The sequence below is a fragment of the Bubalus kerabau genome, chromosome 8 (genome assembly GCF_029407905.1).
Source record: "Bubalus kerabau isolate K-KA32 ecotype Philippines breed swamp buffalo chromosome 8, PCC_UOA_SB_1v2, whole genome shotgun sequence".
In the NCBI taxonomy this organism is placed as follows: Eukaryota; Metazoa; Chordata; class Mammalia; order Artiodactyla; family Bovidae; genus Bubalus; species Bubalus kerabau.
The window spans coordinates 36,808,068-36,822,883 of NC_073631.1; the positions used below are offsets into that span (position 1 = coordinate 36,808,068).

Genomic DNA, 14,816 nt, shown 5'->3' on the forward strand with positions numbered 1-14,816 from the left:
CAGTTATGTCCCCACTGTTATAAGCAGGATATAGGACGATTTCATTACCCTGAGTATTCATGCCCCTTCATCATTAACCCCTCCTCCTACAACTAGCACTTGGAAACCATTGATATGAATTATTTTGCCTATAGTTTTGGCATAGTTTCATGTAAATGAATCATCCATGGTGACTGAGATGGTAAAGAATCTGCCTGCAATGCCAGAAACCCTGGTTTGATCCCTGGGTCAGGAAGATCCCCTGGAGAAACAAATAACAACCCACTCCAGTATTCTTGCCTTGGGAATTCCAGGGACAGAGGAGCCTCACAGACTGTATAGTCCATGGAGTGGCCAAGAGTAGGATATGACTGAGAAACCAACAAGTATAGTTTGCCATAGTGTCATGTAAATGAATCATATGTTAAGCTTTGTAGCTTTTTGAAGCCAGCTCCTTTCACTTTGTGTAACACATCTGCGATTGACCCATGTTATTGTGTAAATCAGAAGCTCCTTTCTTAACGTTGTTTCATAGTATGGATGTGCCAGTTTATCTATTCACTGTTTCATGGACATTAAGGTTGTTGGTTGTTTCTAGTTTTTGATGATTATGAGTGGAACCAGTATAGGCGTTTCAACTTTTTTTTATGGGGGACATGCCATATAGCTTGTTGGAGCTTAATTCCCCAACCAGGGACTGAACTTGGGACTCAGCAGTCAGTGTGTACGCCTAACCACTGGACCACTGGACCACTTCCCTTAACTTTCTCTGTTTTTACATGCTGTACCTTGCCATCTTTTACTTTTAATCCATCAGTTCCTTGATATTTAATGTAAGTTTCTTGTAGACAGCTTAGAGTTGGATCTACTTTTTAAGTCTCACATGGTATATCTTTTAATTGGCATTTCTGGACCTTTGTATTTAACATAATTATATATTTGCATTTAAATCAGCCAGTTTGCTAGTTGCTTTCTCAATATTTCTGTATCTTTTATAATTATCTTCTGCCTTGTTTGCGTTAGGTATTCTCTATGGGACTTCCCTGGTGGCTCAGACAGTAAAAGCATTTGCCTACAATGCTGGAGACCCGGGTTCCATCCCTGGGTCGGGAAGATCCCCTGGAGAAGGAAATGGCAACCCACTCCAGTACTCTTGCCTGGAAAATCACATGGACGGAGGAGCCTGATAGGCTACAGTTCATGGGGTTGCAGAGTTGGACGTGACTGAGTGACTTCAGTTTCACTGAGAATAATTTATAGAATAATTTATGCTGTTGAGAATAATTTATGTGCTGGTTATACCTTTGAAATTTTTGGAATCATTTACAATATATGTCTTTAATGTATCCCACCTACAAAAACACACATTCAAAAATACACATTCACATGGAGTGTAGGAACATCATAAAAACATACTCCCATTTATTCCATTTTAGTATTTGTGCTATTGCTGTCACACATTATGCATATTTTACATAACTCATAATATATTGTTACAAGTTTTGCTTTAGACAGTAATCTTTTAAAGGAATTAAAAAAAATAAGAAAAATGTGTTTTACACTTATCCTTATTTTTTATCCTTTCAAAGCTCTACTTTGTGTAGCTATAAATTTCCATATTTTAAACAGTTTCTGTAATATATGTTTATAGTCAGTGAATTATTTCTTTTATTTATCAAAAATGTCCATTTCACTGTCATTTTTAATCTTTTCACCAGTAAGTCCATTTAATGTTTTATAATACTTATTAAGAAATGATAATTGAGCATTCACTGCACACTGAGCCCTATGCTTATATATATGTGTGTGTGTGTATATATATATATATATATATATATATATATATACACACACAGATAAAAGGAGAAGGCAATGGCACTCCACTCCAGTACTCTTGCCTGGAAAATCCCATGGATGGAGTAGCCTGGTGGGCTGCAGTCCATGGGGTCGCACAGAGTCGGACACGACTGAAGTGACTTAGCAGCATACAGATAAAATAGAAAAATCATGTATATATGTAATATACACACTGATAAATAACACGAAGAGAGCTTGAGAATTAGTCAGTGATACATGTAAGCAGAGAAGCTATTGCAATGACATGTGAAAAGTTCTATGATAAGGAGAATACTCAGTATTACTCAAATACAGAGGAAATACACAACACATTCTGGATGTGGAAGAAAAACTTTTTTTCCCTTTAAAAGTAGCATATGAGTTGAGACATAGAGGCTAAATCATAAGTACACTTAACAGAGTCACTTAAAAGTGAAAGATACTAATGGTTTTATATAATTAATAAAGATAAAAAGAAATTTAGCATATACTATTTTCCAGGGGATCAAGGTAAGAATTTCTTAATGAAAACCAAAGTTTTTTGACTGACTAGGTATTTGGCCATTGTATTATATATTATAGTAAAGTAATAGTGTATACTGATGGATTTCACTTTAAGGAAACCGAGTATTTGCTTTCCAAAATGAGTACTTAGTTTTTAAATGAATTAGGACTTAAAATAGTTTATTGTCAACCATAGAATTTCTGTGAAGTCATCAAGATCATATGTCTTACATATGTGATGTGGTATTTAAAAATATTTCTTAAAACAAATGTAAGACAGTGAAACATTGTTTGCTTATTCCTCTTCAGAAAAAAAGCTAAAATTGTATTCTCTTCTCTTCTCCCTGTCATCTCTAAAATTGACAATTGCCAGATCCTAATGAGTTTTTCAGTGGCAACCCACTCCAGTGTTCTTGCCTGGAGAGTCCCAGGGACGGGAGAACCTGGTGGGCTGCCGTCTGTGGGGTCGCACGGGGTCGGACACGACTGAAGTGACTTAGCAGCAGTAGTAGCAGCAATGAGTTTTTCACATGGGTATATCTTTCCTTTTCTCCTTTGCTTTTCGCTTCCCTTCTTTTCACAGCTATTTATAAGGCCTCCTCAGACAGCCATTTTGCTTTTTTGCAATTCTTTTCCATGGGGATGGTCTTGGTCCCTGTCTCTTGTACAATGTCACAAACCTCCCTCCACAGTTCATCAGGTACTCTGTCTATCAGATCTAGTCCCTTACATCTATTTCTCACTTCTACTGTATAATCATAAGAGATTTAATTTAGGTCATACCTGAATGGTCTAGTGGTTTTCCCTACTTTCTGCAATTTAAGTCTGAATTTGGCAATAAGGAGTTCATGATCTGATCCACAGTCAGCTCCTGGTCTTGTTTTTGCTGACTGTATAGAGCTTCTCCATCTTTGGCTGCAAAGAATATAATCAATGTGATTTCGGTATTGACCATCTGGTGATGTCCATGTGTAGAGTCTTCTCTTGTGTTGTTGGAAGAGGGTGTTTGCTATGACCAGTGCTTTCTCTTGGCAAAACTCTATTAGCCTTTGCCCTGCTTCATTCCGTACTGGAGAAGACTCTTGGGAGTCCCTTGGACTGCAAGGAGATCCAACCAGTCCATACTAAAGGAGACCCGTCCTGGGTGTTCTTTGGAAGGACTGATACTGAGGCTGAAACTCCAATACTTTGGCCACCTCATGCGAAGAGTTGACTCATTGGAAAAGACTCTGATGCGGGGAGGGATTGAGGCAGGAGGAGAAGGGGACGATAGAGGCTGAGATGGCTGGATGGCATCACCGACTTGATGGACGTGAATTTGGGTGAACTCCGGGAGTTGGTGATGGACAGGGAGGCCTGGTGTGCTGAGGTTCATGGGGTCGCAAAGAGTAGATACGACTGAGCGACTGAACTGAGCTGAACTGAATGAGTTTTTATTTAACAAACAATTGATAAACAATGCCATAAATTCATTTGAGGTTTGAACTAGCAGCAATGACTGTTTTTATTCAGGTGTGTGGCAGGCAGAAATGGAGGCAAAAGGAGAGGGGGTGCTCCATGTCTTCTCACCCCAAGGTACTAGATTTTTAAGTTCTAATTTATAGTGACAGCAAGTAGTAATAGAAGATGAAAACACCCAGGTGCCACGTAGTTCCGTTTCACTACTCTGCCCTTGAGCAACATTTCCTTGACAATTGTCAGATACTGGATCAATTTCATGATCCAGTGGCATAGTTTGCTGGTATGCTTGCATTTTCTTGCATTATGATCACCTTGATTAAACACTAGCTCCCAATATTTAGAAATCAGAGCTTAACACCTTTTAATAACATCATGGAATAGTGAAGAGGATAGATAGTCAAATTGTTGCTTAAAGTATTTGGGACAGACAAAGTTTGGTTGAAGTATGGGGAGGTGGTGCTGGTAAATACTAGAGTTTACCAGAGATGAGGCTTGGGGGAGAATGTGTTGTAAGAGGTACTTGACACACATAATATCTTCTTGTATAACATCTCATAGCATCCTAAAAGGACAGCTGTTATGAGTCACATTTTATACTTGGGGTCAATTTAAGCTTAGGAAATCTATGTCATTTGTTCAAAAACATGCTAATAGAAGCAGAATTGGAATTTGCACTCATTTCTGACCCCAAACCCCATACTCCTATCACTATTCAGTCAATTTAATTCACTGGATAAATGTTTATCCATTTTTTACCTACATTGGCAAATACAGTTATGGGCACTTGGGACAAAAAGATAAGGCATAATCCCTAACTTTGAGTGATTTATAGTCACTTAAAGTGAAGTCAGGGAGGCCTGGCATGCTGCGATTCATGGGGTCACAAAGAGTTGGACATGACTGAGTGACTGAACTGAACTGAAAGTGAAGTTGCTCAGTCATGTCCGACTCTTTGCGACCCCGTGGACTGTAGCCTACCAGGTTTCTCCGTCCATGGGATTGTCCAGGCAGGAATACTAGAGTGGGTTACCATTTCCTTCTCCAGGGGATCTTCCCAACCCAGGGATTGAACCCAGGTCTCCCACATTGAAGGCAGACACTTTAACCTCTGAGCCACCAGGGAAGCCCATATAAAGAGAACCGTCAGTTATAATGATAGTGTAAGAAAGTTTAAAGTTCTATAATAGAAACCTCACCTGCCCAGTGAGTACACAAAGAATGAAGTGAACAATTCTCACTGGGAAAAAGGGGCTCAGAACAGATTTAATGGTCAATGTGATGTCCAGGCTGAGCCCTGGAACATCAACCTATGTTCAGTAGTCCAAAAACCAGATGACAAGGATGGGAAAGGTTATTCCAAGGAAATTGTGCAGCATGAACAAAAGCACAGAGAAGAGATTTTTTTTCCCAACAACTACCTTAGCAAGATTAATTCATTAGAATAGCCTTTGTGCCCTAAGGGAACTGGATACTCAAACTTGCTTTTGATGCCTTGTAGAGCACAGCTTATCGAAAACAGAACTAGGTGATGGGTGCAGTGTGGTGTTGCATTGTACATCTCTGACATTGTACATACACGGGGAAACTTTCACTGAACAGAATAGTTTGTGATAGAGATGCAAATTGGAGAGTAGGTCTTCTTCTGAGTTTTACAAAAGCCTGAATGTTTTAGTTTGATCGGAGAAAATAATAAGGTTCACTCAAAATTAGTGGACACAGTAAGGACTTGGAAAGCCAAATGTTAAGACATTAATATATCACAGTAAGAAAAGTAATGCATAAAAGTGACTTGATATTTCTAAATAAAATAGGTAATCACATAGTTAAGAAATTATTCAGAAGAGCAAAACTTCATCATTGAACTTCAGCAGCTATGGTGCAATTGAGAAATAAAACTGAAATAAGACTACGCATTTGCTTAGGATAGTGGTTTGAACATTGGAATCACCTGAGGAGCTTTTAAAAAATTGAAATGTCCATGTTACACCCATATGAATTAAATTAGAATATATGGGGTGCTAGCCAAGCATTAGTAATTTTAAAGATCCTCAGGTCATTAATATGTGCAGCAACACTTGGACACCAGTGGCTGATACCAAAATTTAATTCATTTTATTTCCTAAGGTTCATTTTGTGTCGGAAAACTTTATAGTCAATAAATAGTGAGAGGATGTTTTAAAAAATGTTCTCATGAATACTATTGTCTAAATCAGGCACTGGAATGCCTAATAGAATTTTTAGAAGCATTCTGAAAAATCAAGTGATTTTTTTTTCCCTAAACTGTCAAAACACCTGTACTATCTTGTCTGTCATATACGTTAGGATTAGACATGACTGATAACTCATTATCATGTGTGAAAATCAGAGATAACAGTAATGCATACTAAGTTCTATTTATATGGCACGAATCCTGGTGACCCTAAGCCACAAGAAAACGTTATTGTGAATTTCTGCTTTGTCCTGTTGATTGCTCAGGACAATGACCTAAATCAAAGGAAAGTGAGATGCAAGGAACTAGAGCTAGAATCTGGATTTATTGATTTTCATGCTCAGATTGTATCTGTTGTCCCTGCCCTACATGATAGACCAAGCCAAAGCTGGATGATCACATGATGGAAGCTGGATGCCAGAAATGCTGTTTTTAGAATAAAAAGTGACAGGTTGAAAATTTTGCTTTGAAATCAATCTATTTACCCCAAAGGCATAATATTTCCTTTGAAAGAGCTGGAGATTAAAGTCAGGTCTCTGATAAGGTAATGCTTAAAATATGAGCTAAGGGAGAAAGATTGTTATTTCCTGAGGATAATTCCAAGTATGTTGTCATAGTTTGGGCTGTTGTAACAAAGTACCATAGATTGGGTGGCATGGAATAAGATAAATTTATTTCTCACAGTTATAGCGGCTAGAAGTCTGTGATCAGGATGCGAGCATGATCAGGTTCTAGTGAGGGCTGTTTCTGGGTTGTTGACTGATGAGTTTTCATTGGATCCTCCCATGGTAGAAAAACCAAACTAGCCCCATGGCCTCTTCTTACAAGCATGCTAATTTCATTCATGAGGGCTCCATCCTCAAGACCTGGTTACCTCCCAAAGTCCCTACCTTTGAATACCATCACATGGGAGATTGGATTTAATATAATGAATTTTGTGGCAACACAAACATTCAGTCTATAACATATATAAACCCACAGTTAAGCTAAGATGTATTTATTGTGTATCTACAATGTCCTTAACATTTACTAGGCATCACGATGCAAATAAAGAGAAGGTAATTTCTTGTATAAGATTGCAACTTATTGGTGAGCTAAGACAGCACTTGCTTTAAAATGATCATGTATAATGATATAGGACACAATTGTTTGGTGAAGCTAATGCAAGAAATGTGTTCTTGCCCCATAACAGTATGAGAGGAGATACTTTCTCTTTTAAAAGTATCTCTCTTAATATTACAGAAAAATATGTTATACCGATAGTTTGGAAGATATGCATGAATCTGAGAAAGAGGGGATCATAATAAGAAAGTTTAAGAAGATTTTGCTTTGTCTAAATGGAAAGGAAGGCTATGGAAGAGAGAAGACCTCCTTAAATGAACAATTAAGTATGAGATACAGAACATATTCAGTTTCTTCTAAGTTACTCCTTAGTCCATAACATTTAATGAAGAGGAGAAAAAAATCTTTGAATATAATAATGTCTCTTTAACTCCTCCATCAGCCGATCCTCCACCAAACTGTGAGTACCTTGTTATAGAAGGTTTCAAAATCTTTGATTGCTCTGCACACAGTACCATGCATATAAAAACAATTTGATAATTGTAGAATTTCCATAATCTAAGGTAAAAGATACACAGCTAACATCAAAGTTAATGGTAGAAAACAGAAAGCTTTTCTTCTAAAATCAGGAACAAGATACAGAGACCTACTCTTACCATTTCTATTCAACAGACTACTGGGAGTTGTAGTCACAGCAATTAGGCAAGAAAACAAAGTAAAAGGCATCTACATTAGAAAGAAATAAAATCTCTCTTTTTGCAAATGACATGATCTTATATGCTTCCCTGGCAGCTCAGCTGGTACAGAATCTGCCTGCAATGCGGGAGACCTCGGTTAGATCCCTGGGTTTAGAAGATCCCCTGGAGAAGGTAATGGTTACCCATTCCAATATTCTGGCTTGGAGAATTCCAGGGACTGTATGGTCCATGGGGTTGCAAAGAGTTGGACACGACTGAGAGACTTTCACTAGGACACTTGATCTTATATATGGGAGACTCCAAACACCACCAAGAAACTGTTGAGCTAGTGAACAGATTCAATGAACTTGATCAAGTTACAGAATATGAGAATCAACACACAGAAAACCAGTGGTATTACTATACATAAACAATGAACTAAGGAAAGGAAAAGGAATTTTAGAAAATCTCATTTAGAATAGCACCAAAGAATAAAATATTAGGGAATAAAGTTACTGAAGAAGCTAAAAGACCTATACACTGAAAAGTATAAAATATTGATAAAAATTAAAACAGTGGCAAGACATCCCATATTTATGAATTGGAAGACTTAATAATTGTTAAAATGTCTATACTACCCAAAATGATCTGCAGATACATTGCTATCCTCATCAAAACCCAAATGGCATTTTTATGCCAAAATGGAAAAAAAAGCCCTGACATTCATATGGAAATACAAAAGACCCAGAATAGTCAACATGATCTTGAGAAAGAGCAAAGCTGGAGGCATCCAATTTTTTATTTCAAAATTATTACAAGGTCACAGTAATTAGTATGGTATTGGCAGAAACACAGACATATACACCAATGGAACAAAATCGAGAAAAGAAATAAATCCATGCATATGTGTTCTGCGATCTTCAGCAAGGTACCATGAATACACAGTGGTGACAGAATTCTCTTCAGTAAATGGTGTTGGAAAAAGTGGATATCCACATGGAGAAGGATAAAATTGGACCTTTACCTCACATCATTATAAATATTAACTCAAAATGAAGACCCCAAACTGTAAAACTACTAAAGGAAAACAAAGGGAATTAGCTTCTTGACTTTAGTCTTGGCAATACTCTTTTTAGATATGATATCTAAGATACAGGTAATGAAAGCAAAAATAGACAAGTGGAATAATAATAAAGTAAAAATCTTCAGTATGGCAAAGGAAACATTAATACAGTAAAAAAAAAAAGGCAACATATAAAGTAGGTAAAATATTTGCAATAAGTTATCTAGTAAAAATCTGGGTAGTGCTGAGATTGGGTTGCAAAGAGTTGGACACGTGCTATTTCAAATCCTGAAAGATGATGCTGTAAAAGTGCTGCACTCAATATGCCAGCAAATTTGGCCACAGGACTGGAAAAGGTCAGTTTTCATTCCAATCCCAAAGAAAGGCAATGCCAAAGAATGCTCAGACTACCGCACAATTGCACTCATCTCACATGCTAGTAAAGTCATGCTCAAAATTCTCCAAGCCAGGCTTCAGCAATACGTGAACTGTGAAATTCCTGATGTTCAAGCTGGTTTTAGAAAAGGCAGAGGAACCAGAGATCAAATTGCCAATATCCGCTGGATCATGGAAAAAGCAAGAGTTCCATAAAAACATCTATTTCTGCTTTATTGACTATGCCAAAGCCTTTGACCTTGTGGATCACAATAAACTGTGGAAAATTCTGAAAGAGATGGGAATACCAGACCATCTGACCTGCCTCTTGAGAAATCTGTATGCAGGTCAGGAAGCAACAGTTAGAACTGGACATGGAACAACAGACTGGTTCCAAATAGGGAAAGGAGTACGTCAAGGCTGTATATTGTCACCCTGCTTATTTAACTTCTATGCAGAGTACACCATGAGAAACGCTGGACTGGAAGAAACACAAGCTGGAATCAAGATTGCCGGGAGAAATATCAATAACCTCAGATATGCAGATGACACCACCCTTATGGTAGAAAGTGAAGAGGAACTCAAAAGCCTCTTGATGAAAGTGAAAGAGGAGAGTGAAAAAGTTGGCTTAAAGCTCAACATTCAGAAAACGAAGATCATGGCATCTGGTCCCATCACTTCATGGGAAATAGATGGGGAAATAGCGTCAGACTTTATTTTTCTGGGCTTCAAAATCACTGCAGATGGTGACTGCAGCCATGAAATTAAAAGATGCTTACTCCTTGGAAGGAAAGTTATGACCAACCTAGACAGCATATTCAAAAGCAGAGACATTACTTTGCCAACAAAGGTCCGTCTAGTCAAGGCTATGGTTTAGCACGGAGGAATTGATGCTTTTGAACTGTGGTGTTGGAGAAGACTCTTGAGAGTCCCTTGGACTGCAAGGAGATCCAATCAGTCCATTCTGAAGGAGATCAGCCCTGGGATTTCTTTGGAGGGAATGATGCTAAAGCTGAAACTCCAGTACTTTGGCCACCTCATGTGAAGAATTGACTCATTGGAAAAGACTCTGATGCTGGGTGGGATTGGGGACAGGAGGAGAAGGGGATGACAGAGGATGAGATGGCTGGATAGCATCACCGACTCCATGGACGTGAGTCTGAGTGAACTCCGGGAGTTGGTGATGGACAGGGAGGCCTGGTGTGCTGCGATTCATGGGGTCGCAAAGAGTTGGACACGACTGAGCGACTGAACTGAACTGAACTGAACTGGGCAACTTTCACAATAGGAAAGAACCAAGCAATCCAATTAAAAATGGGCAAAGGTCTTGAACAGGCATTTCTCTAAAGAAGATATACAAATAGGCACCAGGTACATGAAAAGGCGCTCAATATCACTAATCACTGTAGAAATGCAAATCAAAACCACAGTGAGTTTTAAATTCACAACTGTTGCAATGGCTATCATCAAAAAGACAAGAGCTGAGTGAGGATAAGGATATGGAGAAATTCAAACACTTCTCCATTGTTTATGGAGAGGTAAAATGGTATAGCCACCGGAGAGCACAGTATGAAAGTTCCTCAAAAAAACTGAAAATAAAATTATGATCCAGAAATCTTACCTCTGACTAAACATCAAAAGAGATGAAATGAGAATGTTGAAAAGATACACTCCCATATTCATTGCTGCATTATTTACATTTATTTCCACATCAGCAAATAAATAAATGTCCATCAGCAAATGAATGCATAAAGAAAATGTGGTATACACATGCAATGGTATATTATTCAGTATTCGAGAAGAGGAAAATCTTAATATTTGCAGCAGAATGGACTAACCTGGAGGACATTAAGGTGAGGAAAAGAAGGCATTCACCAATGAACAAATAGTACATGATTCCATTTATATGAGATATTTAAAACAGGCAAACTCACAGAAACAGAATAGAATGGTGGCTGCCAGAGCCTAGGGGGAGGGAAAATGGGAAGTTACTATGCAATGGATATAAAGTTTCAGTTGTGCAAGGTGAATAAACCTAGAGATCTGCTGTATAACCCAGTGCCTCTAGTTAGTTAACATTACAGGGCTATACACTTAAACATTTGTTAAGAGGGTAGATCTCATGTTAAGTGTTCTTATGACAAAAACAAAACATTAATCCAAAAAACAAACAAGAAAGGAAAACCAAAAACTCTAGTAAAGGAAGACAAGACACTTTTGGAGGTGATGGATCTGCTGAATTCCTTGGTTATGGTGATGGTATTACAGATGTATGCAAATGTCTAAACTCAGCAAATTGTATACATTAAACATATGCATGTTTTATACATAAATTACATCTCAATAAAGCTGTTAAAAATAGAGAAAAAAGATAGTGAATAAGTAGTTAAGTTGTTTTTGGTCTACCCATTTTATTGTTTTAAATTTCTCTTTAAATAGTATTTCATGAGACTGTATTTCTACATGAGTATATCTACACAGAAATAGTATTTCTATGTAGAACAAACTGAAGATTAAATTCTTCATTGTAATAGGGAAGTTTAAATTGTTTTACTTATCATTTAGATACTTTGACATTGTATAGGTATATCTTATATGAAGATGTTTTAGAAAATAATGCATTGAAAATTCACTGTAACGTAAGGTGGTCTTAATGATTTGAATGAATTTTGCAACACAAAAGTGCATGCATTTGCTAAAACCAGTCTAGAAGAGTACCACAACTGAAATGAGGGGCCATTTTTTTTCTATTATAGATTCAGTTATTTGTTATTTATTTTTGTCTACTTGAGAATACTTTTAAATGTATACTTTTAGCTCTACTTTTCTATATCTTAGAATGTATAAAATCTGTATCTTAAATGAAAAATTGTGGTCTTCTAGTTTTGCTAACCTTCTCTAATGGATCACTGGCTTTCCCTTCTGCAGTGGCAGTAGAAAGATGTAATACAGTGATATACATCATTGAATTTTTAAATTAAACTGGAAAAATTAGACCTTTAGTGAAATTACTTTACTTTGAGAGTTAAGGAAAGTCCAATATGCTCAAAGAGAACTTAAAGGTACTATAACTTCCTTTTGCATGACGCCTAGTAGATAATTCCTAATCAGGGATCGAAAATAGAGGAGTATATACCAAGCATAAAATAAATCTGTGTACTTTACTATTACTGAATAAAATGCAACTGGTATCATTTGGATATTCACTCTGTGTCAGCAACTATATTATTTTGTTAACCATATAAATCAGAGTGGGCTAAATTGATTAATTTATAGAACAAAAGTTAATTTGACCAGATTATTAGGTATTGATTTTTATTATTTCTATAGTACATGTTTTAAGTGTACATTCCTGTAACCACCACCATAATCAAGATATTGAAGGTTTTTATTAGGCCCTCAAAGTTTTTCATGTCCATACATAGAAAACTACCCTCCAAACCCAGGCTACCATTGATTGCTTTTTGAACTTTCTGGAAGACCTAAGCCGCAGGAAATTTTGTCTCTGTTTTGCCTTTTCTTGACAAATATAAATAAAGTTGTACAGTATCCATTCTTTTATATCTGGCTTATCTGTCAGCATAATGTTTGGATATTCTTTTGTGTGTGGTATTAGTTTATTCATTTTTACTGCTGAATAATATTCCATTAAATGAATATACTGAAATTTCTTTCTCCATTCTGCTGTCAATGGCCATTAGGTTCTTTCCCAGTTTTGGTTATAATGAGTAAAGCTACTGTGAACATTTATGCACAAATATTTGTTTGAACATATGCTTTGAATTTCTATTGATTGAATACCTAGGAGTGGAATAGCTGTGTGGTAGGAATAGTATATGCTTAACTCTGGGAGAGTTGCCAAATGGTTTTTGAAAGTAGTTGTAACATTTCACATTTCCAGCAGCAAGGCCTGAAAGCTACAGGTAGGTGCTCTATATCCTCACCCAAACTTGGGAAGTCTTTTCACTTCTAATCATTCAAATGGATCTTAATAAATTTATACTCAGTACTCATTTCACTGATAAAATATTTTTGAGCATCTTTTCATGTACTTAACTGATCACCTCTATATCTATTCTTGTGAAATGTTCATTCACATTTTGCTAGATTACCTTGTGCTATTTTTTTTTATTAATGAGTTGTAGGAAATTTTTAAATATATTCTGGGTATTAGTTCTAAGTTGAACATATGTACTGAGAATACTAAGAATTATTCTTCAGACACTGATTGTTTTATGTTTGTTTTTCATTTTAATGGTGGCCTTCAAAGATTGAAAATTGTAAATTTTGAAGTATGATTTTTCAATATTTTAATGGTTGTATTTTTTCTTTTCTAAGAAGTTACTGATTAACCCAAGTCTTTTTTCTGTGTGTTTTTTTTTTTTTTTTTGGGGGAGGGGGGACTGTGATCCATTTCATAATAATTTTTGCATGTAGGTTTAATGTTCCCCCTTCCCACATGTGGATATTTAATTTTTCTAGTATAGTTTGTTAAGAGTATCCATTCTCGATTTATTTGGAACTTTTGTTGAAAATCAATTTATTATATATGTTCAGTGTTTGGACTTTCCACCTGCCTAACTATCATTGTACCAATAATGTGCTCTCTTGATTATCATACCTGGGTTAATTCCAGTGGTTATTTATTATGGAAATGTTTATCATTTTACTTTATATTCCATTATACTCCATTCGTAGGTATCTTATACTACATTTCCATAAATATTAAAATATTCTTCCCAAATCCTTAAAACAACTAGTTTGATTAAAATTGCATTGAATCCATGTATCAATTAAGGGAAAATTGATATCTTAATATTATCAAATTTTCTAGTACATTTAAAGTTTTTAGATACTTTTATACTTTCTTATAGTTTTATTTTCCAACTTTTCACTGTTAGTATATTAAAATATATTTAACTTTGGGTGCTGTTCTTCTAGTCTGTAATCTTATAAAAATCACTTACTGATTGTAGTAGCTTTTTAAAAATACTTTACAGAGTTGCCAGTCCAGGTTCGATGCACGATACTGGATGCTTGGGGCTGGTGCACTGGGACGACCCAGAGGGATGGAATGGGGAGGGAGGAGGGAGGAGGGTTCAGGATGGGGAACACAGGTATACCTGTGGCGGATTCATTTTGATATTTGGCAAATCTAATACAGTTATGTTAAGTTTAAAAATAAAATAAAATTTAAAAAAAAAAAATAAAAAAAAAAAAAAATAAAAATACTTTACAAAAGGAATTTATAGAAATTTCCATAGGACTTTCTAATACATGATGGTATGAACTGTGAGTAAAGGGATTTTACATCATTCTTTAAGTCTTCCTGTCTCCTTCTTATTGCCTTACACACTACCTAGACTTCCATCGCAATGTGTAATGCTAAGTGCTAAAAATCAATATTCTTTACTTTTTCCTGACCTTTTTTTCATAGATATCCCATATTAGGTCGAAGTTCTTTATATTTCTAGTATCTATTTTTTATTATTTTCTGGGGAATACTAAGTTGTCTTTCTTTTCCAATTCCTGAACACTTGTCTATGATTTGCTTTCTTTTTCTTTTTTTAAAAATTATTTATTTTTAATTGGAGAATAATTGCATTATAATGTTGTGTTGGTTTCTTTCATACGCCAACATGAATCAGCC

General features: G+C 36.2%; 1 protein-coding gene across 30 annotated transcripts in view; it reads left to right on the forward strand.

The window, feature by feature from the left end:
- LOC129659044 (uncharacterized) overlaps positions 1–14,816 on the forward strand; it is a 464,676-nt gene that overhangs the window by 197,301 nt on the left and 252,559 nt on the right. For 2 of the 30 annotated variants that reach the window (XR_008717762.1, XR_008717761.1), the window contains exon 4: positions 7,844–7,920. The exons of the other annotated variants lie outside the window; for them this stretch is intronic. The gene's annotated coding sequence lies outside the window, so the exon portion shown is untranslated. The remainder of the gene's footprint in view (positions 1–7,843; positions 7,921–14,816) is intronic. 30 annotated transcript variants of the gene reach the window in all.